This window comes from Oryctolagus cuniculus, chromosome 4 (genome assembly GCF_964237555.1).
Source record: "Oryctolagus cuniculus chromosome 4, mOryCun1.1, whole genome shotgun sequence".
NCBI classification, from domain to species: domain Eukaryota; kingdom Metazoa; phylum Chordata; class Mammalia; order Lagomorpha; family Leporidae; genus Oryctolagus; species Oryctolagus cuniculus.
Window position 1 is genome coordinate 65,806,706 of NC_091435.1, and position 27,761 is coordinate 65,834,466.

General features: G+C 36.6%; 1 long non-coding RNA gene and 1 pseudogene across 2 annotated transcripts in view; one reads left to right on the top strand and one right to left on the bottom strand.

Moving 5' to 3' along the window:
- The window catches only part of LOC138849487 (uncharacterized), a 91,435-nt gene that overhangs the window by 24,186 nt on the left and 39,488 nt on the right, over nucleotides 1-27,761 (top strand). The window lies entirely within an intron of this gene.
- Nucleotides 7,775-27,613, bottom strand: LOC138849448 (dual specificity mitogen-activated protein kinase kinase 4 pseudogene; annotated as a pseudogene).

Here is a 27,761-nt window from a genome sequence, read left to right on the forward strand (position 1 = left end):
ATGCCTTTAGGGCTGATTCTGAGGCCAGAGTGCTATTTAGGACATCTGCCATTCTATGAGTCTGCTGAGTATCTCACTTCCCATGTTGGATCACTCTCCCTTTATTTACTCCATCGGTTAGCGTTAGCAGGTACTAGACTTGTCTATGTGCTCCCTTTGACTCTTAGTCCTTTCATTATGATCAATTTTGAACTGAAATTGATCACTTAGAATAGTGAGATGGCATTGGTACATGCCACCTTGATGGGATTGAATTGGAATCCCCTGGTATGTTTTTAACTCTATCATTTGGGGCAAGTCAGCTTGAGCATGTCCCAAATTATACATCTCTTCCCTCTCTTATTCCCACTTTTATGTTTAACAGGGATCACATTTCAGTTAATTTTTAACACTTAAGAATAACTGTGTATTAATTACAGAATTAAACCAGTCATATTAAGTAGAACAGACAAAAAAACTACTAAGAGGGATAATGTATTAAGTTGTTCATTAACAGTCAGGGCTATGCTGATCAAGTCACCGTTTCCCATAGTGTCCATTTTACTTCAACAGGTTTCCTTTTTGGTGTTCAGTCAGTTGTCACCGATCAGGGAGAACATATGGTATTTGTCCCTTTGGGACTGGCTTATTTCACTCAGCATGATGTGTTCCAGATTCCTCCATTTTGTTGCAAATGACTGGATTTCGTTGTTTCTTACTGCAGTATAGTATTCTAAAGAGTACATATCCCATAATTTCTTTATCCAGTCTACCGTTGATGGGCATTTAGGTTGGTTCCAGGTCTTAGCTATTGTGAATTGAGCTGCAATAAACATTAGGCTGCAGACCGCTTTTTTGTTTGCCAATTTAAATTCCTTTGGGTAAATTCCAAGGAGTGGGATGGCTGGGTCGAACGGTAGGGTTATCTTTTTAGAAAAAAATTTATCTATTTATTTGAAAGTCAGAGTTACACACATAGAGAAGGAGAGGCAGAGAGAGAAGGAGAGGCAAAGAGAGAGAGAGAGAGAGGTCTTTCATCTGCTGGTTCACTCCCCAATTGGCCGCAATGGCCGGAGCTGTGCTGATCCGAAGCCAGGAGCCAGGAGCTTCTTCTGGGTCTCCCACATGGGTGCAGGGAGCCAAAGACTTGGGCCATCTTCTATTGCTTTCCCAGGCCATAGTGAGAACTGGATCAGAAGTGGGTTAGCCAGTACTCCAGCTGGCACCCATATGGGATGCAGGCACTGTAGGCCACGGTTTTACCTGCTACACCACAGTGCCGGCCCCTGTGATTGGATTTATAGTTAGAGAACACGTATAGTATCTTGCAATACTTTCTGATATATGCTACACAGAAGCTCAAAGAAACTGGTTTTCTTGACCTTTCACCTACACTGATAATCTTTATATGGATGCAGAATCTTTTTGTTGTATTCAGTGAATCTTCCCAACTTAAATTTTATGTAAATGTACAGGAAATGTTAATAAACATAATTTTTTAGAATTGTTTTATTTGTCTTATGTAAATTGATTCCCTATTTTTGAAATCCATGGTTTTGCTTTTGGATCAGTATATTCAAAATGTGTCAATGAGTTAAGTTAATCTCAAATGTGAAGTGCCATAAACCATTAGCTACATAAGAACCTTGGAAATATGGATCATTCTTGCATGAATTACTGCAAACTTTCATAAAAATATGGCATGCAAACATAGCTTGCATGTGTCCTTCCATCTGTGTGCATTTGGAATCAAATATTTGTGAAATACATATGACAGATGTGCATGTCTGTATATTATACATGCATATAAGAGGAGACTTCAAAAAGTTCATGGAAAAATGAAATTAAAATATGAGTTTGGACATGGGTATTTCAGCTAGTGCTTAGGTTACAACCCATTCAGAGTAGCTAAATTTTTATCCTTACTCTGACTCCTTATTCTATCTTCCTGCTCATTCCTATTCTAGCTTCCTGCTAATTCTTTTGGGATTTGAGCAGGTGATGGCTCAAATGGTTGAGGACCTGTCACTCATATGGGAGACTTGGATTAAATTCTTGGCTCACAGCTTTACCGTGGCCCAGTCCTGGCCACAGAGGGTATTTTGGGAATGAATCAGCAAACGGAAACTTAACCATTCTGTCTGTCTGTCTGTTTCACATTCTATCTTTCTCTGTCTTTCTTTCTCAGAGAGAAGGACAGAGAAAGAGAGAGAGAGAGACAGATATAGAGAGACAAAGAAAAAGCTTTATCATTGTGCAAAAATTTTTAAAAGCCATTTTTAATAATATGCAACTCCCATTAACTTTTTGAAGACCTCTCCTATATGCATGTAAGTAGATGTTTTTACAGATTGCATTTGAATCATTGTATCTTGTATCAATAGGGAGATTGACTTATGACAAAACATCCTCCGTCAAAATGACAGTTTTCCATTCATAGCTGAGTGAAAAATCTTTTCATAAACCCTACTTACACTGTACTTACCAGTGTCCTTAACTCAGAGCTCTTGAATTTTTCTACCTTTCGGGAGATTTATTCAGCTGCCTTGGAATTGAAAAAGACGCCTACACATAAATACCATTTATATAGATATTTGAATGAAATTTTCAAAGAGACTGGGAGAGAATGCAGAATATGAAGACATACAACCTTCTACTAAATACCTTATTTTAAAGGTATTTTAACTCTTGATGTGCATAGCTACTAAAGGCTTTAAGAAAAGAATTCATGTGGAGATACAGAACAATATTCCTGGTGTGACATACATGACAGAAACAAAGTTAGCTATGAAACAAAGAAGATATTTGAAAAGCATATTGTATATATTGAATACACAATCACATATATTATGATAAACTTTAAATGTATTTTCAAAACCCACAGAAAAAACTAAATTGATACCAGGATTCTTTTCACTAGAACCCAGCCTGTGGCAAGGCTAAATTTTGAAGCCTTAAATATATGATTTTTAGTTGCTTGTTGCACCGAAGGATTGAACATGATCCCTATCTTGAATTTCTTTATTTCTTCTTTTTTTAAAGCAATACATTTGTTCTAAATAATTTTACACTTCAAGTTGGGAAGGCTTGTTCAAAAAGTTACTAGATTTTGCATTTCTTTAAACTATTGCATCAAGGATGTCTAAGCAAAATAAGAAAAAATTGAAAAAATGAAAAACTCGGAAAAGGAATTAAAAACAAAAACAATGTGGTTTATAGCTGAAAGAGAGGAGTTTTATGAAACTCTTAGTCAAGAAATTCTGGGAAATGTATTGGTACAGACTCCAAAGCATAATGTTTAAAAAGCTTTGTTTTATGGGTTAAGGAAAACACTGAAATTGAAGGCAATGCAGAAAGTGAAATGATGTAACAGCCAGTCATTTCGAATGTGTTTACAGATAAACACTAAAAAAGGATGATATCTTTTGCTTTGTTGAGAGACTATAAGTAAGAAATGGACACAAAATGTATGGAATTATCACAAAAGATAATTATTTCAAATGATACATAAAAATAAAGCATTATATGAGATAAAGGCCAAGCATTTATATTCTTGGTATATTTCTAATGAGAAAATTGCATCTAATGGTGTAATATTACTTGATTTGTTTTGGAGGAAGAGACAAGGAGACAGCTGCTAGGGATTGCATTCTGTGTTCCAAGAACTTTGCCTGATGTTCTGAGTACTAAGATGAGATCATTTAACCCCTTTCTTTGCAGATGACATTCACATAGCTTGGGAGCTTGCCCAGGTTCAGTGTCAGTCCTCTAGGCAGGGACAGAATGTTTCTCTATATCCTGGTCTTTCTGACTTGAAGATTGCTGCTCTTCCCATTCTCTGTGCTGATACTCTTAAGTTTTCAAGCCTCAGTTTGTTTTTCTTTTTAATATTATGTCATCCAATTCTCATGAAAACTTAGTAAAATTATTGAACAGAAAATTATAATAAGTTGCTTTTTCTTCTATTTTGTGACAGAAGTGAATTTTTTAATCCAAGTCTCAAGTAGCAAATAGATTATTTTTCCTCTACCAGGTTATAATTCTTTCTTTTTTAAAAATATTTTTTATTTGAACTTCAGAGTTACACAGATAGAGAAGAAGAGGCAGAGGCAGAGGCAGAGATAGAGATAGAGAGAGAGAGAGAGAGAGAGAGAGAGAGATCCTCCATTTGCTAGTTCACTCTCCAATTGGCCACAATGGCCAGAACTGCACTGATCCGAAGCCAGGAGCCAGGAACCTCCTCTGACTCTCCCATGTAGATGTAGGGGCCCAAGGACTTGGGCCATCTTCTACTGATTTTCCATGCCATAGCAGGGAGCTGTATAGGAAGTGGGGCAGCCAGGACTTGAACCGACACCCAAATAGGATGCTGGCACTGCAGGTGGTGGCTTTACCCTGCTATGCCACTGTACCGGCCCCAGATTATGTTTCTAATGGCACCAGAATAGAAGGGAAAATGCTTGTACAAAAGAATTTAAAAATGTTCATGGAAATGTATATTAAAAATAAATTAGTTATGGATTTCAAAAATCTAGTGTACTGAAGTAGTCTTAGTAGTCTTATATTTTAATTTCATTTTTCTCATGAATTTTTGAAGTAACTTTTTGAACTCATTCATGGTCTACATTGTATACTCTCTTAAAATTTTTGTATATCTAGTACTGTCTGAGCAATGGTGACCCTCATGAGATTTATAACAGGGCACCTTGTACCTGAAAGAACAGACTCTGATTAGATGGCTTCTCGCTGTAAGCTGGGCTCTGGGACAACATCATCTAGCTCAGAAACACCAGCCTTCCACCTTCAGCAAACAGCAGTAAGGAAGAGTTTAGGAAAACAAGTGAAGTGAGGAATCTAGTTTGGGAATGAGGGAAGGATTCCATTTGAGGGCAGTGTATCTTCATTCAATTATATTCTGACTAAAATTCCCTGCATTCCCTCTTACCAAGACTGATAAAAGACAAGAAGGAAAACAATATATGCAGTAACAAATTACTATAAATATTAATAGAGGTATGGCAAAAATTTAGGGTGCTTGTGTGTGTGTGTGTATCTACCTACCTACCTACCTATCTATCTATCATCATCATCATCATAATCATCATCATCTATCTAGTTACTATCTACTGATTCATGCCCCAAATGCCCACAACAGTCAGGAATGGACTAAGCTAAAGCTGAAATTGTACCAGGTCCTCCCTGAGGGTGGCAGGAGCCCAATTACTTGAGCCACTACCACAGCCTACGAGGATCTGTATTTGCAGGACTCTAGAGTTATATCAACATTATTAAAATCTTGATTCTCACTGGAAGATTTCCAGAAGTTATTCTTTATTTTTAGATTTGTCAATGTTCCTTCTCCACAGGACATTTAAGCAAGTTGCAGAGACAGAGCGTATGTGCTTTGTTAGACTTTTTCTTCTCATTACTTTACTCTAGCTTGTTAATGACTTTTGTTGCTCAAATTGCTTGCCTCAAATTATAAGTGATCTGTCTACCAGAACTGATGCTATTGGAAAATGTATTCTGTGAACATGAAGGTTTATGATATATGATTATTCCTCATGGTCATCTCTCTCAGCTTGCAAACTGGCTTGGTCATTAAAATGGAGTACCAAGTTACAGAAAGTGTTTTTCATTTCTTTATTCCTTGTGCAGTGGTCAAAGAAATCTTGGCAAAGAAATTTTAATAATGCTTTAAACTGTTTCTATTATCGCTATATCTCACCTGAATTTCTCTTTAATTTTACTGATTTCTAAGGTTTTCCTGACATTTGAAACTTAGCATCTTGTTCTGTTTTTTCTTCATTATATTAGTCTTCAATTCTCCAAGCTGAATCAGATTTTTAAAAGTCCTCTTTCAACTCTCTATTAGGACCTTTCCATCTTTTATAGTTTTGTATCATTTTCCATTTGTATCATTTTCAAGCATATTGCATTTACTTAAGAATTATTATGAAGAGAATGCATTCCTACAGGTAAAGCCAGTCCCACATAATTCAAGAGATTCCAGCCAAGTCCAAATTTGGGAACTATTAACTGGAGTATTAAGTTAAAGCCCAAGTAGTAGAGAAAGCAGAGGTTAGGAATAAAGTTCTAACATTTATGTAGCACTTTTCCACTTATTTATACCTCAGTCAAATTTAACAGAAAACAAAATGGTGTCCTCTCTGAAGGTGGTTATATACCTCAAATCCAGATTTTCGGAGAATGCCTTTGTCAAGCCTAATAATCTGTTAAAGATATCTGTGAACTTACCTTCACTTACATTCCATGGAAGATAATCTTTTCTGTCATTCTGTTAGGCAAGAGGGACATATTAACTATTTCCAAAGTAGGTTCTCCAAAACAGTCAGTCTAGGAAATTTCAATGGTGACTCACAAAAAGATAACAAATATTCAAATATTAGAAAGTACCAGTAACTATATTCCCTTAAATATTACTGTAGATATGCTCATTGTAGAGGATGAGAAAAATTCCAGCTAAAAATAATATTTTATAAGCAAAGATTTTCAAAATATGTTTAATTAGGGAATCTTTTTTGTTTGAGAGTTTTCTTCTCTTGCTGAAAGTATATAAAAAAACAGCATTCAACTCATTGCAACCCGTTATATTTCACTTATTTCAGTCATAGAGTATGGAAGTTAGGCACCTATAGACAAAGGAACCTAAAGAAAAGCTGGTTTTCTACATTTATTGTTTTTGATACTCAAGATCGATCCTTTGACCTACTTCTGACACCACCTGAGGTTTTGCTGGCCAATACCATTGCACATTAAAGGATCACATTCCAAATTCCTGCCTGCTGTCTCCACTTATCTAACTTGGAACATTTTATGGTACAGGTAGACTGTTCAGTGCAACCACAGGGCTGTCCAAAACTACTGAGGTAAAAGGGTTGAGAAGACATGTTAACCTTAAATACTCCAAGCTCCGTCTTCTTAATAAATAATCCAAAGGTGTATTCTTTATAATTCCTTACAGGGTCTTCAGTAGGTTTGAGTTCAATGCCCATAGCGGTAACTTGCTTGTTAACCCACACAATTGTATTTCATCTCATTTAGTTCTCATCTTCATTTCGGCTTCCTGAGATCCTCTCCTAAATATATGAAGGTTATCTCTCTGTCTTCTTTTAGGGGGAACAAAATCAAGATGATCTTTTTTTCCACAAGTGGTAAAAATAGGAAAGAATTACGTTGATATGGGAAAGAATAGTCCTGCTTCCTTAAGATGTACTTCTAGTCTACTTTATGCTTTAGCTGATTCTTTTATGTATGTCAGTTATTTTAAGGAGGTCTAATCTGACAGAAATTTAGCCCTGCAATTTTGGTCTAAATCTTATCATTGAGCTTCTGCTTTGTTTTTAAGGGCATCTCCATTCCATTAAACAGCAATGAAAATACAAGTTCTCATTTAGAACCTAGTTTTGGAAAATAATGTTCAATAGGATTAAAAAATTAAAACTACCTAGTAATGTTTCTATACTCAACTTTACAGATATGAAAGTAAACTGAGAATCAGAGGAAGTAAATGATTTAGAGAATCACACTCTTGGTAATCTGCAGAACCAGAATTGAAATGCATGTCTGTGACTGTATATGTGAAAGCAAAACACCTAGTAGTCTCTGTAAACATGTTTAATATATTATGAGCATTTTTCCTATCATTTTAAAAATTACATAGGGTCAATGCTCTTTTCTTTGAGTCCTTAAGTAGATCCTTTGGAAGCTCTGGTAGATGAGAATAGAATGGTGAGTGGGTACAAGGAAAGCTACCTGATTATTACTTTAGGAGCTATGGCTGGAAGTACTGTACATTAATTTTGACTGCATAATTGGCCAGCATTATGTCACATGACTCCACCTAAATGCAAAAGAATTTGGAAAATTAGTTTCGCTGTGTGCCCAGGAGGAAGCGGATGTGAATTTATACAACTACAGAGCAATATTTCACATACTGTCCTCTTTGTTATTAATATAATTTAGGATTAGAAGATTCAGAAAAGTGTTTTACCTTGCGCAATATCCATGATCCCATCAGGTCTCACCATAACTACATAACCATCTTTCTGGTACTAGTTATTATTTCTTTCCCTGCAACAACTACTTAACACGTTTGACCTTCTCCACGGTTGCCATTTAAACATGCTTTCTCCATTCAGAAAGTAAGCACATCAGTTTCATCACGACCAATTTAGGTCTCTCATCTACTCAAAATCATCCAGTGAATTTCCATCATACTTAGAACAAATGAAAAATGTTGACATGCTCTGTCCCTGTCTATTTGATGTCATAATCCCTAACCCCCACCTTACGATTCTCTGTTTGAGTTACTTTGGTCTTGCTACTCCTAGGATGTTCAATGCTCCCTCCTTCCTTAACAATATAGACATGCTCTTTTCTATTCCGGAAATTCTCTTCCTCAGCATCTTTGTATAAATCTCTTTCTCATTTCACTCATCAAAGAGGCCTCTTTAATAATTCCACTTAAATATACCTCAGTTCTTTTCTAATTCTTTAATATATTTATTTTTGATGGCATTTAGAGTGCCAATAATATACAGTGAATTTATTTACCAGTTTATATTGGGCCTTCCTCATTAGTGTTTAACTTCATGGGGATAATTATTTTTGTCTCTTCATTCCTGTTAGCTTTATTGAATGGTTATTGACAAATAAAAATTGCATATACATATAAATGTATAGTGTGATATATTTATATATACTATATATGCATATAATATACAATATGTGCATATATGTATATGTATCTGTGTGTAAAATGATTACCACAGTAGATGTACTTAGCATGTCTACTACCTCAACTGGATAGCACATCTTTTTGAAGTGGGAATGTTTTATACTCTGTCTCTTAATAATTTTCAAGTATATAATGTATTATCATCAAACACAATCACCATGCTATAGGATACATTTTTCAACTCATTAATCCTTTCTAAACAAAATATCATACACTTTAACTACCATTCCTATATCCCTCCACTCCCCAACCTGGGTCCAGACCCTGCAAGTCTCTGGAAACCACAATTCTCCTCTCTGCTTTGATTTGTTCAACGTTTTAGATTCTACACATAAGTGAGATTATGTTGTGTTTATCTTTGCCTGCTTTGCTTATGTTCTCTAGATTCATCAATGCAGATGACTTCTTTCTTAAAACTGAATAGTATTCTATTGTATACACATACACACATTCCCCATTTTCTCTAGCTGTTCACTAGTAGATGGATACTTAGGTTGATTGAATATCTTGTCATTTGTGATATAACCACAATGAATGAGAATTCAAATACCTTGATAACATTGATTCCACTTTCTTCACATATATATCCACAAATGGGATTGCTGAATCATAGATTTCCTGTGCTGAATCATACTGTAGTTCTGCTTTTAACATTTTTAGGAACTGCATAATGTTTTCTGCATTTGCTGCTCTGATTTATATTCCTACCAATAGTGTATCAAAGTTCCTTTTCTTCCACATCCTCACCAACACTTGATACTTGATCTTTTCAATAATTAATTCTGTAACAGGTGCGAGGTGATATATCATTGCATTATTAACTGGCATTTCCCCAATAATCAATGCTATATATATATATATATATATATATATATATAATTTAAAGGATAAATGATTAGTTCTTCAAATCACATTAATGGATTTTCATATGTAAATAAATCTTATTAGGGAAAACTATGTAACCATATTAAGGACTAATTAATATCAGTGCTGCATTATTCTATTTTGTGTAATACTAGACTGATAGGAGTCAAAATTAAATGTAAGTAACAATCAAAACTAAGGCATAAATATTAAAGATAGGACATGGGCTAATTTTAGGGCATTTGGGCAATGTCCTTTTTTAAAAGACAAGTTTTTAAAATTTCTATTTCTTTGAAGCAGGGGGGGCAGAGAGAGAGAGAGAGAGAGAGAGAGGTAGAAGGATTCCCCTATCCTGTTTTACTTTCCAAATGCCTGCAACTGCCAGGACTGGGTCAAGCTGAAGTCAGAATACTGAAATTCCATCTGAGCCTCCCAAAAAGTTATTAGAGAGCCAAGTACTTGAGCCAGTCTTTATCTTCCTCCTGCCAGTACATATATTAGTAGGAATCTTGATCTGAAGTGGAGAAGCTGGGACTTGAGCCAGGCATTCATATATAGGATACAGACATTCCCAAAAGGTGATTCAACCCATTGCACCACAATACCCACCTGGGCTCTCTTCTTTATTCTCACTGAAAATCTCATCCATCACTCATTTCTTTCTGAACATTCTCATCAGCTCATTAGAATTGAAAATCTCATTTTACTATACTTTCTACTCTTTTTCATTTTATATAAAATACCAGAACCAAAAAATAGAAGTAGTACATTGTTCCAGTGTTGTGTTTTGCATATTAATTTGGTTACTTCTCAAAGGCCTATGTGTTAAAAATGTGGTCCCCAAAATTCAATGTTAGTGTTTAATGGATTAAAGTTACTGGTTTAAGGATACAAATTTAATTCAATATGGTTTCTGGAGGTAAGGCTTTGAGAACGATAAAATATGATTAGGCTGTTCAGGTGAAGGCCCATGATTGAATCATCGTGACTTTACAAGGTGACATACTGACATAAGCAATAATCCTCCTTTCCGTCTCTTTTTTTTTCTTGGTTCATCACATGATCATTCCTCTGCAATGCTTTACCATTGCCATATGGCTTCAGCCATGTGAATTATGCGATATTGGACTGTGAATTTTCAAATTATGAAACAAAATAAATATTTTGCCTCAAAAATAAGTTGTCTTAGATATACAGATAGAGTGCTGAATAGCTAATACATCCAACCTCATTAAAATATATGCTGTTGTCAACTATGCAAATTGTTTTAAGGATTAGTATTATTTAAAATATGACATCAGGCATTTTTATAAATCATAAATTATCAAAATGTTAGTATTTGAGGGTTAACAATGCCAAAATTTCATGGATGAAAAAGAGTTTATGAAAAAGGAAATGTTACAGAAAGAGTGTTGGAGAAAAGAAAAAATGTTTCTTTTGCTCTAATAGACTGCTTTAGATTGTTGGTAGATTGGATGTGTTTTTGAGATCATGAATGGCACACTTCTAAAGACTACAGGTCCCATAATTTCTTTATCCAGTCTACTGTTGATGGGCATTTGGGTTGGTTCCAGGTCTTAGCTACTGTGAATTGAGCTGTAATAAACATTAAGGTGCAGACTGCTTTTTTGTTTGCCAATTTCATTTCCTTTGGGTAAATTCCAAGGAGTGGGATGGCTGGATTGTATGGTAGAGTTATATTCAGGTTTCTGAGGGATTTCCAGACTGACTTCCATAGTGGCTTAACCAATTTGCATTCCCACCAACAGAGGGTTAGTGCCCCTTTTTTCCTATATCCTTGCCAGCATCTGTTGTTGGTAGATTTCTGTGTGTGAGCCATTCTAACCAGGGTGAGGTGAAACCTCATTGTGGTTTTGATTTGCATTTCCCTGATTGCTAGTGATCTTGAACATTTTTTCACGTGTCTGTTGGCCATTTGGATTTCCTCTTTTGAAAAATGTCTATTGAGGTCCTTGGCCCATCTTAAGTGGGTTGTTTGTTTTGATCTTGTGGAGTTTCTTGATCTCTTTGTAGATTCTGCTTATCCACCCTTTATCTGTGGCGTAGTTTGCAAATATTTTTTCCCATTCTGTCGGTTGCCTTTTCACTTTTCTGACTGTTTCTTTTGCAGTACAGAAACTTCTCAATTTGATGCAAACCCAAATGTTAATTTTGGCTTTGACTGCCTGTGCTTCCAGGGTCTTTTCTAAGAAGTCTTTGCCAGTACCTATATCTTGTAGGGTTTCTCCATTGCTCTCTAATAATTTGATGGTGTCAGTCGTAGATTTAAGATTTAATCCATGTTGAGTGGATTTTTGTGTAAGGTGAAAAGTAGGGGTCCTGCTTCATGCTTATGCACGTGGAGATCCAGTTTTCCAAGGACCTTTTATTGAATAGACTGCCCTTACTCCAGGAATTGGTTTTGGATCCTTGATCAAATATAAGTTGGATGTAGATGTTTAGATTGATTTGTGGTGTTTCTATTCTGTTCCATTGGTCTATCCATCTGTTTCTGTACCAGTACCATGCTGTTTTGATAACAACTGCCCTGTAGTATGTCCTGAAATCTGGTATTGTGATGCCTCCAGCTTTGTTTTAGTTGTACAAGATTGCTTTAGCTATTCGAGGTCTCCCGTGTCTTCATATGAATTTCAGCATCATTTTTTCCATTTTCCATTTTTCTGTTTTTCTGAGACTGGATGAAGAAATTATGGGATATGTACTCTATAGAATACTATACAGCATTCAAAAACAATGAAATCTGGTCATTTGCAACAAAATGGAGGAATCTGGAAAACATCATGCTGAATGATTTAAGCCCATCCCAAAGGGACAAATATCGCATGTTCTCCCTGATCGATGACAACTAACCAAACACAAAAAAAGAAACCTGTTGAAGTGAAAGGGACACTATGAGAAACAGTGACTTGATCAGCCCTTGTCCTGACTGTTGATGTACAATTTAATACTTTATCCCTTTTAGATTTTTTTGTTCTAATTAATACTATTGGTTGAACTCTGTAATTAACACGCAATTATTCTTATCTGTTGAAATTTAACTGAAAAGTGATCCCTGTTAAATATAAGAGTGAGAATAAGAAAGGGAGGAGATGTACAATTTGGGACATGCTCAATCGGACTTGCCCCAAATGGTGGAGTTAGAAATGTGCCAGGGAATTCCAATACAATCCCATCAAGGTGGCATGTACCAATGCCATCTCACTAGTCCAAGTGATCAATTTCAGTTCACAATTGATCATACTGATAGGTCTAAGAGTCAAAGGGATCACACAAACAAGACTAGTGTCTGCGAATACTAACTGATAAAATTAAAAAGGGAGAGAACGATCCAACATGGGAAGCGGGATACACAGTAGACTCATAGAATGGCAGATGTCCTAAACAGCACTCTGGCCTCAGAATCAGCCTTTAAGGCATTCGGATCTGGCTGAAGAGCTCATGAGAGTATTTTAGGCATGGAAAGCCAAGACACTCTGGCAAAAAAAAAAAAAAATGACCTAAATGAGAAGTCTCTTCGAGTGAGATCCCAGTGGAAAGAATGGGCCATCAAAGAAGGAGGTACCTTTCTGTGAAGGGAGGAGAGAACTTCCACTATGACTATGACCTTGTCTAAATAAGATTGAAGTTGGCTAACTCAAGAGGTTTCCATAGCCTTGGCAACTCATGACAAGAGCCTAGGGAGATTTATGATGCCATAAACAAGAGTGTCAAATTGTTAAGTCAACAACAGGAGTCACTCTGTACTTAACTCCTCATGTGGGATCTCTGTCTTTAATGTGTTGTCCAATGTGAATTAATGCTATAACTAGTACTGAAACAGTATTTCACACTTTATGTTCTGTGTGGGTGCAAACTGATGAAATCTTTACTTAATATATACTAAATCGATCTTCTGTATATAAAGATATTTGAAAATCAATCTTGATGTGAATGATATACGAGAGGTAGCGGGAGATGGGAGGGGTGTGAGTGGGAGGGAAGTTATTGGTGGGGGGGAAGCCATTGTAATCCATAAACTGTACTTTGGAAATTTATATTTACTAAATAAAAGTTTTTAAAAAAGTAAAAAAAAAATGACAATTAAAGAAAAGGAACCACAGAAGATTCACAATTGATTTAAAAATAAAAAAAAAAACTATGTATAGATTTCAATTTTTTTGTAACAACAACAAAAAAGACTACAGGTAAATTGCATAGTCAACAAAATCTTCCAGGACATCAAGAGAACCTCCATCAAAAATATTTTTAGATTTACAATGTTTATAATCTGAATCTTCCAAGTCAACAATAAAAAGATGGAAGTAATATACCTGCAAATAATTTAATCATTTAAACATACTATCTGGTGGAGTGCCTATTTTGCCAGACACTGGGTGGAGGTGACAAAAGATCAATAAACCATGAACTTGGAATCAGGTAAAAAATCTTCTTGCCTACTGAATCCCTGTATTAGAAGTCAGCATCGAGCCTTGCAGATGATCTATTTTCTGTATCCCAACATCTATAATCAATTATATATTGAACAAAGTACTTAAAGAGATTTAAAAATTTTGCCTTTGGATTCCAGGGAAATGTGCTAAGTCATTGTATTTTACATTCATATCTCATTCACAGAACTTCCAAGTACTAATTGTTCTGTGGGGTAGCAAAATATGCATGGTTAGACTGGGTCAGCACTTGTCTCAGTCCTTAATAAATATTTAAAAAACTTATCCTCAGATTGCAGTGAAAGAGCCATCTACACACTTTGCATAATGACTGTAATGTCTGAGAAAGATGAGTTTACTGGAGAAAAAGCAGGAAAAATCTCAGAATTTATGTCTTTAAAGAGCTGCTACTGGATTCATCGTGGAAAAGTGCCATGGAAATCAGCCTAGCACAAGGAAATCTTCATTATTTAACTTTTGTTTTCTAGAGTTCCTTATACCTAAGATTGCAGCACATGGTATAGCAATTTGTATTTTTAACATAGATAACTATTTTGAAAGCAAACAGGAAACATGGTGAAGAAAACACCATTTATTGCTCTATGAAAGTAAAAACAAAGGTAAAAACACACTTTTAGAAGTCTGATGATTGCTTCTTTGCCTCTTTCTAGTCTATTCTCCTTCCAGACGCTCTGAATATGTTTTCTCATGTTTATACCTTCACATTTCTTATAGGAAAGTCACTGTGTATAATTTTACTTATACTTCTGTTATTTAAAAAACATAAAAATAAATTTGCTTTTTTCCCCTCCTGAAGCCAAAAGCAACACAGGCTCATGAACATAAAGATATAAAACAAATCTCATCTATAAAATAGAAAATTCAACTCTTCCTGAACATTCATCCTTTGAATTGGATGTTTACCTATCCTTTGTTGATGACTTACAACCCTAGTTCTGTTCTTGTCTGAGTTTTCGCCATTCATTAAAATTCTTAACTAGTTTCCTAACAAATTAAATGAAAATAAGAATGTCCAACATTGAACTTGGGAAATTTTGCTGCCAACATACTAACAAAGCATTGATCTAACCTGCTTCTCCTGGGTTCAATAACTTAGCTAATATTGTGGACATATGAATAGTTACCTAACTTCCAAATTTGTACTCATGTTAAAAATTTAATAGATTTTCTCTCTTAAATATTTCCTGGGTACGTCTCTTCCCCCACCCTCATTGTCATTTTCATTACTTTAGGTCAAGCTCTCATCTCTGACCTGATTCATTTATTCTGTTTGCCCTCTTCTAAACTCATTTTTTTTATCATAACTAGTCTAATTATTTCATATAATATAGTTTTAATTGCTTAAGAGGGCATATGAATCCCTTTAAGATTTAGTCTGATGTCTTATATTTGTTTCCCCTTCCTGAGTCAAAGTCCTATAACATTAAACTGCTTGTAATTCTCTGTACCCTAGGCACTCACTCTTATACAAACACTCAGTATTTTATATTTTGATGCTTCACTGTATTTTTTCTTTTACTTGTTCAGCCCTGCCTGCTTCCATCCTTCCATCTTCTTTCTGGTGTCTTCTAACAATGACACATATATGCCTGTCTTTCTCAGCATATTGGAAACTCTTTAAAGAAAGGAATCACTCTTACCTTACCAATGTTTTCCCATGCTCCTTAGAATCTGACAAATAACTGGTCAGTAAATGTTTGGACAGTGAATGCCAAGGAGCATAAATGCAAGTGACTAAACAAAGAAAAGACAAAACTATTTAATTATGGAATCCAGACACTCAACTCTCTGCTATATTCTTTATGTTCACTTCATATTCACTTAATGAGTGAACTTTCTTTCTTCTAGGTGGGTGGTACCCAGTTTATTGTCAAGACTTTGATCTTTTGTCAACATTAATTTGGGTGTTGACCATCTTCCACTTGGATATTATACACTTATCTTCCCTGAAAGGTGTCATTATTATTATTAACTTATTCAACAAATAAACAAACATTTTCCATGGTTAGTATGGTCATTCACTAAATATCTATTTTGATGCCTTGACTTTTCCAAGTTATTCTTTATCCTTTTGGCAATTAAATCCATCATAAAATGTGATTAATTTTTGTAGTTTTCTAAATTATTCCTTTCTGATAAGTTCTTTTATCACCATGAAATCTTTATAACCTTGATATATTTTTAAAAGATTTATTTATTTATTTGTAAAGCAGAGTGAAAGGGAGAGATACAGAAAGAAATTCAGAGACACAAACATTCACACACACACACACACACACACACAGGTTGAGAGAGAGAGAGAGAGAGAGAAGTCATCCATCTGCTAGTTCACTCCACAAATGGCTGCAAAGCCAGAGTTGTGCCTATCTGAATCCAGGAGCCAGTAGCTTCTTCCAGGTTTCCCACACGGGTGCAGGGGCCCAAACACTTGGGCCATATTCTACTGCTTTCCCAGGCCATAGCAGAGAGCTGAATGGGAAGTAGAGCAGCCAAGAATGGAACAAACACCCATGTGGGATGCCGGCCCTGTAGGAGGAGTCTTTTACCCGCTACACCACAGTGAGGGTCCCCATTACTTATCTCTTAAATACATCTTAGTTTAATATGTCTCATTTGACCCCAAACCATTTTTATTAATTTTTTTAATGTTCTAATAACATTTTCCCCTGTAAAGGATGATTTTTCATTGAACTATTATAAATAGTCTTTCTTAATCTTTCACTAAATAATGGATGATACATATCTCAATTTTCTTTTTAAAAGGAAGTAGAGTAAGAACAAACACTAATAAAATGATGAAAAAAATAACACCACTAAGTTGTTAGTTCTCTCTTGGAGTCAGTACTCCTGGACACATTGATCTATTTAGCATTAATTCAATTTCTGCTGCCCTTGCTTCTATGATGGTGTTTAGCATATCACAATACTTACTATTTAAGTAAGTCAATTTATACTTCATTATATTTAGTCTAAATGTTATTCAGGTTACTAAGTGGTAAAATACAGAGAACTGCCATCAAACAAATTGAAAAAATGTTAGCAATACACAACAATGTACTGTCCTGACAAGTTTTTTAAGATTTGTTTTATTTAAAAAGATAGAGCTACAGAGTGAGTGAACAAGAGAAAGACAGACACACAGAGACAGTCTTCCATCCACTAGTTCACTCCCCGCAGGGCCACAACAATTGGTGCTGGGGCCAGTTGAAGCCAGGAACAAGGAATTCCATCTGAGTGGTGGTGGCTAAGTACTTGGTCAACCTTCCACTGTTTTTCCAGGCATATTAACAGGAAGCGAATGGGGTGTGAAGCAGCTAGAGCTCCTGCTGGCACTCATATGGGATGCCACTGTTGGAAGCAATAGGTGGCTTCATCTGCTGTGCTACAACACCAGCGCCCTAAATATTTTGGTTCACAACAATGGTATTTTCCTATACTGTAACCAAAACCTTTTCTAGTTGTATTTAAAAAAAAAAAAACATTTATTTATTTATTTTGAAATTCAGAGTTACAGAGAGAGAGGGAGAGACAGAGAGAAATCTTCTACCCACTGGTTCACTCCTCAGATGGCCACACCACCACTGCCAGAGCAAGGCCCGGCTGAAGCCAGGAGCCAGAAACCTCATCTGGGTCTCACATGTGGGTGACAGAGTCCAAACACTTGGGCCATCTTCCACTGAGATGGATCCAAAGTGCAGCAGCCAGGACACAAGCTGATGTTCATAGGGTATGACGGCGTCAGGGTGCAGCTTAACCCACCACAGTGCCAGCCCCCCCAGTTGTATTTTATGTATACGGATTAATATTCAACATTACAGAAAAAGTTCAGGCCTTGCTTTAGTAGACTACTTATTGTAAGTGCTTTGAAATCATTTAATATACACCTAGTTAAGAAATATCATTTGGGATAGCTCACAAGGAATAGACACTTTGCATTCAAAAGAAGTAAAACTTCTGACAGAGCTTTAGTTTTTTAGTTTAATTCAGGATTAAGCCATAAATTGAAAAAAGAAGTCCCCTCCGCCCACTTATTACCTTTGGCTGATGCTTCCTCTGTGGTTACTCTGCCAGTGCAAGAAGATTCTAAAGCTCAAAAGACTGTTTGCTTTTTAATAGCTAGTTGGACAGACCACCAATTGCTTTAAGATGTTGTGGCTCTGAATACAAGCACAGAATATTAGATTAATGGCTTTTACTCTGTCCAGCAAGAACAGGAGTGTTAGGGAATAAAAAGCGGGACCCCTGTTTTCCCCAAAGAAGAATTCTTTGTTCCCAGAACTGCAGGGAGGATTAGTTTGAATAGTGTTGTATAAAATGGATTTAGGCCTATAGATCCTATCACCTTTTATCACTCTGGTACTGGAAGTTTCAATTTAATACAACATGGTATTAACTGTATTTACTTTGTTTAGAACTGTTATATAGATTAGCAACTCTGGACCCTTTTCTGATTTTCCTTCCCTTTCATTTTATTTTATTTTTTTGAAGATCCTAGTGTGATTAACGTTAACAAGAGGTAATGGCATCAGGGCTGGTGGAGATTTTAAAGGTGCAACTTTGATAAATATCAGGGATTTGGGACTCACAGGAAGACACTGTGTCACAACTCCTTTGTTCTAAAATCTTCATGATCAGGATATGTCAGGAAAGTCTCAGAGGATTTTGGTTCCTGCTTAATGAAAAACAAGCAAAATATCTCTCTTTGGGTGCCTTCTGCTACAGAGTGGTCTATCAGTTGATCTGTAGCCTCACAAGTGAATTGAATGAACACAAAAGCAATTTTCCTAGTTGGGATTCTGGGCGTCCATCCACAATTGTAACAACCAGCACCCTTCCACTCCATATTCACAATTTATATCTCTGTTTGGTATTTAATTTCCTTTCAACAAGCATTTATTGGGTGTCAGGTATTATACTAGATGCTGGAAGCGGACATGAGATGAATATGAAACCTGGCCTCTGCTTTCGATTTCACGACCTTTAAATTGCAATTGTACCTCATATAATGGTTTGCTTAGCAATCTAGATCAGAAGCTAGTCACAAAGAATACATCTAGGGACATAACTAGTAAAGATACTGAATAAAAGATGGTCAGGTTACAGCATAGAGTAGATAGGAAAGGTCTCGAGCAACACCTGTATACCAAAGGATGATAGTGAAGATTGTGCCTGGAGACCTTCTCAAATGGCCTTAGCTCTTAATGCTACTCAGAACTAAAGCACACACACACACACACACACACACACTCCATCTCTCTGCAAATACATATATGAAGGGACTAAAAGTCCACAGAATATGGAATTAAAAGATAATTTTGGCCCCAAACATTTTGAAATCCATGCATTGTGTTTAGTAATACACATAATCATGGACATTTTGAAGACCCTTCATCTGCGTGCATTTCAAAAATTTTTCACTAAAAAATTATCTTTTAATTTCATTTTCTGCAAACTTTTTGAACTATACTCCTACGTGTACAAAAGATAACTTGATTGACATATGCCATTTAAATTAATTGTTTCAGCACAATTTTTCTTATCAATTTAAATTTAGACAAGTTGTGAATATGGAAGTTAAATAAATAGAACCTGTTGGCCGGCGCTGTGGCTCACTAGGCTAATCTTCCGCCTGCGGCGCCGGCACCCTGGGTTCTAGTTCCAATTGGGGTGCCGGTTCTGTCCCGGTTGCTCCAGCTCTCTGCTGTGACCTGAGATGGCAGTGGAGGATGGCCAAAGTGTTTGGGCCCTGCACCTGCATGGGAGACCAGGAGGAAGCACCTGGCTCCTGGCTTCGGATCGGCACAGTGAGCAGGCCGTAGCGGCCACATTGAGGGGTGAACCAATGGAAGGAAAACCTTTCTCTCTGTCTCTCTCTCTCACTGTCTAACTCCACCTGTCAAAAAAAATAGAACCTGTTTTTTTTTTGTTATAATAATAATGATGATTTTCAAAAATTATCCTCTTCCAAAGGCGCCTAGTGGGTGTATTATACAGATTTTTTTCTTTTGTTTCTATGTAAGTTAAAGAAGACACAAATATTATCACATTTACTTTGGAGACAAGAATTTGAGGCATTAAATTTGTGATGATTTTGAAAAGCCAGAAAACCAGAATTAGAAATCCAAATTTTAGATGCAGGGTCTATTTGTAGATAATGATAGATTGTCCCAGAAGAACATTTTCTCTAGTGTTCTATGGTATGAGCTTATTTGCTTGCTGCCCAAATTTTAATATACTCAGTAAATCACTAGCTCAAAATAACTGGGAAAGGTAGATAGATGAAAAATGCCCTTGCTCCTTTGTTTGGCAGAGTTGGTTGTATAAGAAAGAAGTTTTGGATTAATGGTAAATCTTTTAAAATCTAACCTGATACACAAGGCTTCTTTGAGGGTTAAATCAAAGGTAATTCGTTCTGAGGGAACAAAGTTTCTAAATGGCAAAATAACGACTATTATCTTGGCTTTCTTGCCAAATTCCCTGCCAAGGTAAGACAACATAAAATGATCAATCCTGGCTACTGAAATCACGTTTAGTCTTATGATGATATGGAATTTTGATGTTTTCAGTTTAGTGTGTTTGTGTATTTCAGTTAAAAACACATGAGTTTTAAAATAGCTGTATTTCCAAACTGCTGAAACGGTTTTGCAAATTTCCCAAATTGTGTAGGTTTTCCCCATTCATATTTCCAAACAGTTTGTAAATAGCTAAAAATTTGCTGTGACAATTTAAGCAGCTTGTTGACAGACATGGGAGCTCTCCAGCACATAAATTGCTATTGTATTTCAGCATAACGCAAGCTTCAACCACCTGCATTAGAAACACAAGCAAGATATTTTCTTGGCAACAGCTAGTGCTTTGGGCTTAGCTAATAGGAAGGAATTTTGTAGCTCTCACAATTAGATGAAGGAAGAAAGAGTTGCAACTAAAGAAAAAAAAAACTACTATAGATTCTTAGGCCTGAGAAAGACTTCCAATAAACATCCAGCCTGTTTTCAAGCAGAATTATACCCATTCCAAGCAAACATTCATCTGTATATCAAAGCATCTGCCATTTCTCCCACACAGCCTCATCTCTGGTGTTATGTATTATTTGTAAGGATAATATTTTAAAATATAAATAGCCATACAATGAAGTAAAGTTTATTAAAAAGAGAACAGGATCTGCAATCTGAGAGTATTAATTTCATGTCCCAGCTTTATCTCTGACCCTATGTACAACTTCATATATTTCTTAATCATTTTGAAGTTCACATTTCTTCATCAGCAAAAGGGAGATAACAACAATTTCAGAAAACATTGTAAGGATTAAATTTTATACCTTATGTAAAATTTCTAGCATAGTTTGACACCAGATATGGATGGTTTATTTTATTTAATCCTTATAGCAGCATTATGAGAAAGATGGGATCTCCATTTTGAAGAAGGAGAATCTGAAGTTCTGAGTGGTGATATGATTTTTCCAAGTTCCTAAGTTGAGTAAACAGAATATCCAGGGTGGCCAAACAGCCTCCTATATATCAAAGCAAATAGACTTAAAGATGTTCAGATGTTTTCCTAACATTTCAAATCCCCCTCTTTGTGATATTGATGTTTTTATCGCTCAGTCATCAATGATGAATAAATAATAATGACATCAACATCATTAACTTTATCAATTAGTTTTTATACTATACACAGATAAATATTAATTGCAAATATTAATTCAAATTCAAACATTGACTTTTATAATTATGCATTAAATCTTGTCTTTCCTACTAGACTCAAAGCTTCAGAAAAGATGGGAACACATATATACAGTTTATCTCCAATTAGTGGCAAGTAATAATGATCTATAAGTATTTAAACTAGCACTACTAATTGAATAACAATATTTTTCCAGTAGAGTGAATTCTCAAGTTTTCAGCATAGTCTAATCTCTATTTATGAAATTTGTCTTTATAAGTACCTTTTATTTCTGTCAGTAATAAAATCAACTCATATTACTGAGGAATATTAGAAAATAAACAAAATGAAAGAAAAATAAAAGATCCAACATGTTATAGTTTGCTTTTTGACTTAGAACAAGAAGAGTTCAAAATCAATTTTAGTTGAACTTCAGAAAGTGTTTTCCTGGGGATTTCTGTGCCTAACCACAGGGCTCTTCCCATTATAAGAGATAAAACATAATAATGACACTATTTGCTTTCAAGTTTCAGACAGATGTCTGAGGGAAAGGTCTTAAAAATCTCTTCCCATTCTCTCAGATTTATTATGGTTTTGATAAGATGTGTTTAGCGAACCACTCCCCATCAGGAATCTTAAAATTATTTTTTTCATTTTGGATTTTGATTTTCCCACAATGAAGCAGAAACTTTTTATTTTTTTTATTATTCTATATCGTAACATCTCTGTTCTGTTCAGGTTAATTTTGAGTCATCAGTGGATTGTTTTAAGGCTTCAGGTAACTTCTTTTCGGCATGGTACACAGGCAGAGAATATTTTATTCCTTCGAGTTTGAAGTTTTCTGAAAATATATTTCATTTGCTTTTATGCATAGAACAACATTTTTTCAGTACTAATAATCAAAATTGTAGCCTTACCTTCAAAAATCTATGGGGTATCATGTTTAGTTTTGTCCTGAAGACTGGAGATTTTTTTTAAACTAGTTAATTAAAAAATTGAGTAAATATGTTTGAAAGATTAATTTTAAATAATTTTCCTGTTCTCTATTTTTATTTTTTTAGCACAGAAATGTTTCAATTGTGCTTTTTATTTTATCTTTTGTTCCACTTCAATATTATAACTTATTTCTTAGAACATCTAAGCATCATTCTTTAAATCAAGATCACATAATAAGTTTATTACAACTTCAGGCAAAAAGATTGAAGTGTTCCATAAATACTTTGATTCCATATATATATATATATGTATATATATATATATATATATATATATCTGAAATAGAGGAAAAACCTAAACAAGAACATAAGATTAAATATTCCATGCTCTAAGAAGCGGTTATGTTACTGAGCTCCTTTTTTAAAAAAAGAATTATGTACTTATTTAAAAGTCAGAGCTAGAGGGAGTGAGTGAGAGCGAGCGAGAGAGAGAGATACAGAGAGATATCTCTTGCATCTGCTATTTGATCCTCCAGATGGCCACAATGGCCAGCACTGGGCCAGGCTGAAGCCAGGAGCCAGGAGCTTCATCTGGGTTTCTCACATAGGTGTCAGGGGCCTGGATGTTTGGACCACCTTCCACTGGTTTCCAATTAGCAGGTCATCAGTAGGGAGCTGCATCAGAAGCAGAACTGATGTCCACATGGCATCTGGGACCCATAACGGATCCCAGCATTAAAGGTTACTGTTTTACCAGGTATGCCACAACGTTGGCCCTACTGGGCTTAATTTTTACAGACACATAAGGCAATATTCCTACACATTAGCTTTTGAATAATGTTTTGACATTTTTTCTATGCTACAAAATGAAAGCCAACTAAAGTTCACACCATTTTCATAGTCTGAATATTATACACCCTTTTGTTTTAATTAAGATAGATTGTAATAAACTCTTTAAGTTTATAGATTATAATAATTTGTGACTAATGCACTAAAATTGCCTCTTCATGTGGTCATCCACACAAGAGAACAGTCAGATTAACTCCTGAGCAGTCAGGATTGCTATAATCTACCCGTGTATAATGCCAAAGTGGCCCCACGCTGAGTCGATGGGAAGTTAACAGCGGTGAAGACAATTCCTCTTGGGTCCCTGGGAGCCATGCAGGGAGACAGCTAAGTGAAGTCAAAAAAAGATGCATAGCAACAACTCCACTCAGAACACTGGGAACACCAAGGTTAGGGATGTAGTGGGGGGAGAGGGGACATAAGGAAGTTAAACAAGTGGATCAGACAGAGACATCTTGGATTTTTTGATTTACAGGGCTGTAACTTTTAAATGTCATTTTCTCTTTATTGATGTTTGTACAAATGTCACTCTGGGAGGAGATACAGCAGTACCCACCACGATTTGGATTTGTAATGGCATCACCTGCATCTTGGATCATGGCTGTTCTGTATTCCCGGATGCTTGACGTGTGGGAATGCTGGCAGTGGTGTCCAGACACTACATGTAGCCAAGTAACAGGGAGGCCATGATAAAACCAAGTGAAATCCTGCCTCAATGGTATGTGAAGAAGCACAAGAAGTAACATTTAAATGGCCTCCTATAACTAAGAGGGATTTTTGTTTTGCTTTGCTGTTTTGGTAGAATTCCAATTCAAAAAAGCGATGGCGAAGAGCTAGAGGTTCTAGCATGTGAGGAGCTCATCTAAGAGACTGACATTTCAGATTCCCATCTGGTCAAAGCCATCTGTAGCACAGAGGCCTCCTCTTTCCTACAACACAGTAGGGCCCCACTGTTCTCAGCCTTTTAAACATTAGAACATTTATAAGATATCTAGGGGCTCAACTTTCTTGGTAAGGAACATCCATAGAAATTATAAGTTTTTGACATACACAAAAGGTGAAATGTTTTGGATTCAACAAAAGTCACAAAGAAGATCATGGGAAAGGGGAACGAGATTAAGAAAATAAAGCCTGGGCTAGTGATGGCAGGAGGCAAACAACTGAGATTTGGTCTTTTGCTGCCTACAAGAATACTTTATCCATTCAATCAAGGCACACTGCTACTAGATTCTTCTCCCTGTTAGTTTTTATGGCTCAAGTGAAAGGCTTGGAAACAAAGAAAATATATAAAGCTGCTACAAGTGGTTCTGGATAAGATATGAGAATCAAAAAACATCTGTAAAGTTTGTCCTCTGTACTTTTTTTCTTCTGTCAGTCTGGGTGCTCTACGGAAAGTGGGATGTGAAATTGACAGCTCACTGAATTCTTAAGATCAGCGCCTTCTTCGACAAGTGGCAGATTCCTGAGTTTTCCAAATGAAAATAAGGACTGGTAAAGGAGCTAAAACACATTCTGTCCTATCTCAATATTTCAATGTTCACTTCTTTGAACACATGTTTTTTAGTAAAGATAAATTCATTCTGGGGCCGGTGCTGTGGCATAGCAGGTTAAGCCACAGCCTGCAGTGCCAGCATCCCATATGGGTGTTGGTTCGAGTCCCAGCAGCTCCACTTATGATCCAGCTCTCCGCTATGGCTTGGGATAGCAGTAGAAGATGGCCCAAGTCCTTGGGCCTCTGCACCCATGTAGGAGACCCAGAAGAAGCTCCTGTCTCCTGGCTCGGGTCAGTGCAGCTCCAGCCGTTGCAGCCATCTTGGGAGTGAACCAGTGGATGAAAGACCTCTCTCTCTCTCTTTCTGCCTTTCCTCTCTCTGTGTAACTCTTTCAAGTAAATAAATAAATCTTTTTAAAAATATAAATTCATTCTAACTTAACATAATATTTCAAAGACAAAATTTGGCTGAGCACATCGATCTCCTGACAAGACTGTGACTGTAAAGAAACAGAATATCAACCAATAACTCTATTGTATTTGGTAAAGAAGTAAATTCTTCCTTTGTCTCCCAGCTCCAGATGGCAATGTGTCTCATCAGATGTGCAACTTCTTCTCATTATGTTTAGACATAATATATCTATCACCATGTCCCACAGGTATTTGAAAGTCTGAAAAATACCATTCCAGAAGCTGCATCTCTAGAATTATTTTTTAAGATTCATTTATTTATTTGAAAGTCAGTTACACAGAGAGAAAAGTAAAGGCAGAAAGAGAGAGGTCTTCCTTCCTCTGGTTCACTCCCCAATTGGCCGCAATAGCCGGAGCTTCACTGATCCGAAGCCAGGAGCCAGGAGCTTCTTCTGGGTCTCCCACATGAGTGCAGGGTCCCAAGCTCTTGGCCCATCTTCTACTGCTTTCCCAGGCCATAGGAGAGAAGCTGGATTGGAAGTGGAGCAGCCGGAACTCACACTGGTGCTCACATTGGATGCTGGCACTGCAGGCGGCCCCATCTCCAGGTTTTGAGTTTAGAAATTATTTTAAGATATGATCAAAGACAACAACTTGACTGTACAGACTTGCACATTTCATGAACATATGTATCAGGAAAAAGCGGGATGAGGTCGCTCTGACCAGCAGTGATGCAAGTACTAGGTGACAGGAGTATACAGACATGATGGAAACAAACACCAATCTTATTACACAGTGTGTCTGGGTGAGCAATGAAAACATTGTAATACAGCATCAATGTTTTTTATTTGACAGGTAGAGTTATAGACAGTGAGAGAGTCAGAGAGAAAGGTCTTCCTTCGGTTGGTTCACTCCCCAAATGGCCGCTACGGCCGGCGCTGTGCTGATCCGAAGCCAGGAGCCAGGTGCTTCCTCCTGGTCTCCCATGAAGGTGCAGGGGCCCAACCACTTGGTCCATCCTCCACTGCCTTCCCGGGCCACAGCAGAGAGCTGGACTGGAAGAGGAACAACCAGGACTAGAACCTGGCGCCCATATGGGATGCCAGTGCTGCCGGCGGAGGATTAACCAAGTGAGCAGTGGTGCCAGCCCCAGCATGAAAAGTCTTTACATCTTGCTTCCTCTCAGCCTTTTTTTCTTGAGTCTGATGTAGCAGCGATTTGCAAATGATATACGTGAGTGAGCTGGGAACAGCTGGCATTTGATCCAGGATCTTACAATCATAGCATGCAACCTCAATGCTGTGTTCTTCATATACCAAAATAAAAAGATGTTTCAGAACTTCTTTATACTTTGGCCTCTTGGATTCATCCTTCATAAGGCACCAGCTGACAAACATAAAACTTGGGGAGAATACCTTTGCTTCAAAATTACTCATCTGAAGGATGTCCTTTCATGATTTGGTTTAGCTGATCAAATACATCATTCCAATTTTGATAGGGAAATTGGCCTGTGGCCAACTCATACAATGCGATCCCCAAATTGCAGACATCAGAGCAGACATCCTTGTTGTTAATGCCCTTAGCTGTATTCGCAGTGTTTACTATTTCCACTTCTACCCCAAAGAATAGTGGAAGGTTTTGCATGTCTTTGAATGATTTTCAAGTTTCTTTTCAAGTGGTTTAGCACTTTCAGAATTGCTAAAGAAATTTTGCCTAAAATTTCTTCTGGAATATGATTATCTAGTACACTGTATACATTTTTGTAAAACTTGTCAAATGAAGTAGGTGTGCATTCCATAACAGATCCAACAGTTACACTTTCTGAACAATGCACCATAAAACTGAATAAGGTAGGACAATCACTAAGCCTCAGTATTACATCCAAATGCATAAGAAGCTGTTTTGTTCTTTTGTTTACCGAATTCTAACTGCCATTATTGGCCCACTTGATTTGTGGACCCAGAACCATAAGCTCCTTATCAGTTTCTTCAAGGTCTTTCAAATCCTCAGCAGCAAATTCCCAGTGTTGATCAAGGGAGATCCTCTGTTTTCCTGACTACATGCTGTGTGTTCTCAGTCTCTCTCTGCATGGATTTAAAACTCCTGAAGGATTTGGATTCAGAGTAAACCTCGCTATAGATTTGAAAGGTGGATTTGCAAAATCCAACCTCAGTGTTTGTGTTTACCCTTGCATAATGCTGAAAGCCAGGTGGCTTATCACCAAGGGGCTGTAGGGCTCCCTGGGGTGTCGAAGCTGTTGCTGCCCCTAGTGCCCCTAGAGCTGCCATCAATAGAGCTTAGAACCATCACTGTTGGAATTAAGGAGCTGAGTAGTGTCACAG